This window comes from Crotalus tigris, unplaced genomic scaffold (genome assembly GCF_016545835.1).
Source record: "Crotalus tigris isolate CLP2741 ecotype Arizona unplaced genomic scaffold, ASM1654583v1 scf7180000020019.1302030, whole genome shotgun sequence".
Lineage (NCBI taxonomy): Eukaryota > Metazoa > Chordata > Lepidosauria > Squamata > Viperidae > Crotalus > Crotalus tigris.
Window position 1 is genome coordinate 679,694 of NW_024097821.1, and position 4,832 is coordinate 684,525.

Here is a 4,832-nt window from a genome sequence, read left to right on the forward strand (position 1 = left end):
GGGCCCCGCAAAGCACGACGGGAAACGCGGGCTGGGTTGGGCGTCTTTTTTTTTTTTTTTAATATCCCTCCTTTCCCCGCCCCTCTTGCTCTCTCTCTCTCTCTCTCTCTTTCCCTGAAAGGGGGAGGCAGACCAGGGACGGGAAGGCGTGGCCAAGTCTCGCGGAGGACGAGGAGCATGCGCACTCCCCTTCCTCGTCTCGCGCGCCCCTTGCCGACCGTTGGAAAGCGGCAGGGGGAGAAGCCGCGTGCCCCTTTTCAAAAGGGGAGGGGGGGAAAGGGGGAGCGCGCGCCTTGTAAAAAGGGGCGGGGCCCGTTGCGGCCGCGTTTCGGTTTCCGCGGAGGGGGGAGGGGCAGGAGGGGAGCGCTTCGTTCTACCTCAGCAGCGGGGGGCGGCGCCTTTGGGGACGACAAAGCCCATCATCCCCATCCCCCGAGTGTCCTCTTCCCTCCCCCAATTTGGGATGAGAACTGAGGTTCTCTGAGCAGACAAGGGCTTAGTTTTGTGGTTAGGGTTGTTGGTCGTTTTTTAGGGAGTCCTGGAACTTCTGTTGCTAAATGAGACAGTTGTTCAACGAGTTGCAGCGAGTTCGGCAACTTACCATGGCCGTTAAGTGAATCTCACAGTGACGAAGCAAATCTGGCTCCCCAAGTTGGCTGTGCCACGGGTGGTCGTAAGTGTGAGGACCAGTTGTAAATGACTATTTTTCAGCGCTGCCGTAACTTCCTTAAACAAATGGTCATAAAGTCGAGGATGCTTGGGGTAGAGAAGGGAAGTGGGAAAGTTGGCCTGGGAATAGAAGGCTCTGTATTTGGGACCATCTCCTCCTTTCCTAGGACTTTATAAGCTGCAGGCAGCAGTTCAACCAGTACTGTTTATGATCTGCTTATTATATGGCTACGAGAGCTAATTAGGCAGCCAATTTAGCGTGCCAGAGGTAGTCCTCGACTTACAAATACAATTGAGCCTCAAATTTCCAGACACTAAATGAATGGTCTTCAAACTTGGCAACTTTAAGACTTGTGGACTTCAACTCCCAGAATTCCTCAGCCAGGCACGCGTGCCTGGCTGAAGAATTCTGGGAGTTGAAGTCCTCAAGTCATAAAAGGGCCAAGTTTGAAGACCCCTGCACTAAATGAATGGTTGTAACTGGAGGACTGACTGTAGACGTATTACAGATTAGAATAAGTTAGAGTAAAACCTCCCTCTGAGTCCCCTGTGTTTCCTTACATGCAGCGCTCCAGATCTTAATATCCAGTAGATGTATTTAGTCTCATTTCCCACAATTCCCCCTTGCGGATAGACTGAAGATTATGGTATTTGATGTCCGCAATCTAAGAAGAGGACGGACTGCAACCAAAGAGAAATTCATGATTTTCATTGGATCCTGATGGTTCAAGAGGCCAAAAACATCAAGATGGTGGCCTCAACCTTACAACTGAAGCCCCATCCTATTTAAACACAGTCCTCGTCTTATGACCACAATGGAGCCCAATGTTTCCATTGTTAAGCAAGAATTAAGTGAGCTTTGCCCCATTTTATGACCTTCCTTGCCACATTTGTTAAGTGAATCACTGCAGTTGTTAAGTTAGTAACATGGTTGTTAAGTGAATGGCTTTCCCGTTGACTTTGCTTGTCAGAAGGTCACAAAAGGGAAACACATGTTCAAGGACAGTGAAAGCGTCATAAATATGAGTCAGTTGCCAAGTATCTGAATGTTGATCATGTGACCAATGGGGATGTCGCAATGGTCATAAGTGTGAAATATAGTCATTTTTTTCAGTGCCATTGTAACTTAATGGTCACTAAATGAGCTGTTGAAAGTTGAGGACAACCTGTAGTTTAGGCATCACCTGGGTGATTTTAGGCCAGCCACTTTCTCTCAGCCCCTAGGAGGAGGCAATGGCAAACCACTTCTGAAAAACTTTGCCAAGAAAACTGCTTCTCCAGGCAGTCTCCGAGAATTGGCAGGTGATTGAACAGAAGAAAAAAAATTAAAGAGGTATGTAGCCTTTTCAGAAAGAAGAAGATAAACATAATTTTAAAAGCAGAAGTATGCCAGGAAAATGAAGGAACAAGGCCAGAACGAAGTCTTTGGAAACAAAAAGTCTTTTTAATCTTCCGTATAATCTTTTTTTCCCCTTTCCTTTTCCTATTTTCTCATTTATTTGTTCCCAATGCTTAATTGTTTTGTTGTTTGTTTTCTAATACCCCTAGTCCTCGACTTATGACTACAGTTGAGTCCAAAATTTCTCTGGCTAAGCAAGACGGGGATAAAGTCAATTTTACTCCATTTAATGACCTTCTCTGCCCCTGTGGTTAAATGAACCATTGCAGTTAGTTATTAAAGTTAGTTAACACGGTTGTTAAGCGAATCTGGCTTCCTCATTGACTTTGCTTGTCAGAAGGTTGCAAAAGGAGATCACAGGACCCCGGGACACTGTGACCGTCATAAATACGAGTCAGTTGCCAAGTGTCTGAATTTTGATCACGTGACCATGAGGGAATGTTGCAATGGTCATAACTAAAAAATGATCATAAGTCCCTTTTGTACTGTTGTGACTTTAAATGGTCATTAAAAAATGGTTGTAAATCAAGTACAACCTTTATCTGCATTTTTAATGTGCTTCCAAAGATTTCCATGCTGTTACTTTTAAGAGCAAACATGAACATAAAATGCTGCACTAAGTAGTCCTCGACTTACAACATTTTGTTTAGTGACCATTCAAAATTGCAACAGCACTGAAAGTGGCTTATGATCATTTTTCACATGTATGAGCCTTGCATCATCCCCATGGTCATATGATCAAAATTTGGAAGTTTGGCAACTGTTTCATACTTACGACAATTGCAGTGTGATCCCCTTTTGCGATCTTCTGGCAAGCAACATCAGTTGGGAAGCCAGATTTACTTCACAATCTTGTTACTAACTTTAACAACTGCAAGGATTCACTTAACAACTGTGACAAGAAAGATTATAAAATGGGGCAAAATTCACTTAGCAATAAAAATTTGGGGTTCAGTTGTGGTTTTAAGTCAAGGACTAACTGTATATATGTGAAAAGTTCAGCTTTCTCTCCCCGGAGAGAACATTTGCAAGAGGAAGTTCCAAGACCAGCATTTTTAGAAGATTCATAGGGGGGGGGGAGATAGGATCCAATTGTTCAATTTATTAAATGCAATAGTGTTTTTTTGGGGTTTTTTGGCTATATAATTTACTCCAGGTTCCCTGCTCTGGGCTTTCAATTATTTTAAATCACATTTTGAAAAAGTAAAGAATAAATGCTGGCAGAGTATATGCAAAAACTCATTTTGACACCATGGAAACAATGCTCAAATTGCACATTAAGGTTTCTGTGTCTCCAAATCAAGCATATCATTTATTATACAAAGTGTATCCCCAGTTAAATTGGAGTGATGGCTAAGGAAGCAGTCTATTTTGGAGCCTGAAAAAAAAATGAATACATCTCTGTTAGAAAGTATAATTTAGATAGCTTCCATATTTATGGGATTCATTTTATCTTCTTACTCTTGATAACTGAGACTCTTTCTTAAAACCATTAATCCCATCTAATATTTAAGGTTTCCCTCGTATCTCAATTTATGCAAAGGGCCCGCATGCCGGGTGTTTCCTTCTTTGATATCTGTGACTTTAAAAAATATTTAAAATTCAAAACCTCACCATCTCGATAGGAGGAGAAACTGTTTATTAGTGTTATGGCGAGTGGTATGAATTTGCATTTCATACATTGAGTTTTGTACATTGAACATATATTTTTTGCAAAGCTGAGAACCCAACAAGGTATATTTTAATAAATATTGTGCACATATGATCATTTTGCACACCACACTATTGAATACATTCTCTTCCATTGGAGGGGGGGGGAAAGGATCGTTTTCCCCTTTTTCCCCCCCGAATGGAAGAGAATTTATATAGCTGTGTGGTGGAACTTTGACACAGTTGACTGGAAGGATTCTTCCCGAGTCAAGGTCACAACTAGGGAGTGTTTTCTTAAAGAAATACTGTAATCCACATTCTTTGCAGATAAAAATGCAAAGGATTGGTTTTTAGGGCTTTGCAAAGCTTCAGTTGGAAACTGATGGGGCTGAATCTCCAGATGCCGGGTCCGGAATTTTCACTTCTTGGGAAAAGAAAAAAAAAATGGACTGACTCAACAATACAAATGCAACTGACACATTAAATTGTACCGAATTCAACTACACCCTGGTTTTAATTGAAAGGATGGGCATCTTTTAATTGGAGGTTCACAGGATGGAAGTTTGGGAATTACAATTAAGGAATATTAATTTGACGCATCACAAATATAAATTTAACCCATGTAGGGCAAAACTTCGGACAAGATGATGCTTAGTTCTTTGCTGGTTGTTAAAGAAATAACAAAATAACAAACTTGAGAGGGACTTTGTTGTTCCCACTGCTTCCTTATTCTGGACAAATGGCTGTCCAGTCTCTTCTTAAAAACCTCCAGTGATGGAGCACCCACAGCTTCTGGAAGCAGGTTGTTCCACTGGTTAATTGTCCTCACTGTCAGGAAATTCCTCCTTAGTTCTGGATTGCTTCTTTCCTTGGTTAGCTTCCATCCGTTGCTTCTTGCCCTGCCTTCAGAGGCTTTAGGAAGAAATATTACTTTCCTTGCATTTATTAAAGTTGAAAATTGCCAAGACTGTGCTGCAACCTGATCATTCCCACTCTTCATTCCTTAAAATGAGACAGCAAGCTTTTAGGATTGGGCATATTTTTATTTTAATTTATTGTTCAATTTATTGTTTATTTATTGTTCAACTTTTTTCCACCTACCTTGCCGAGGGAC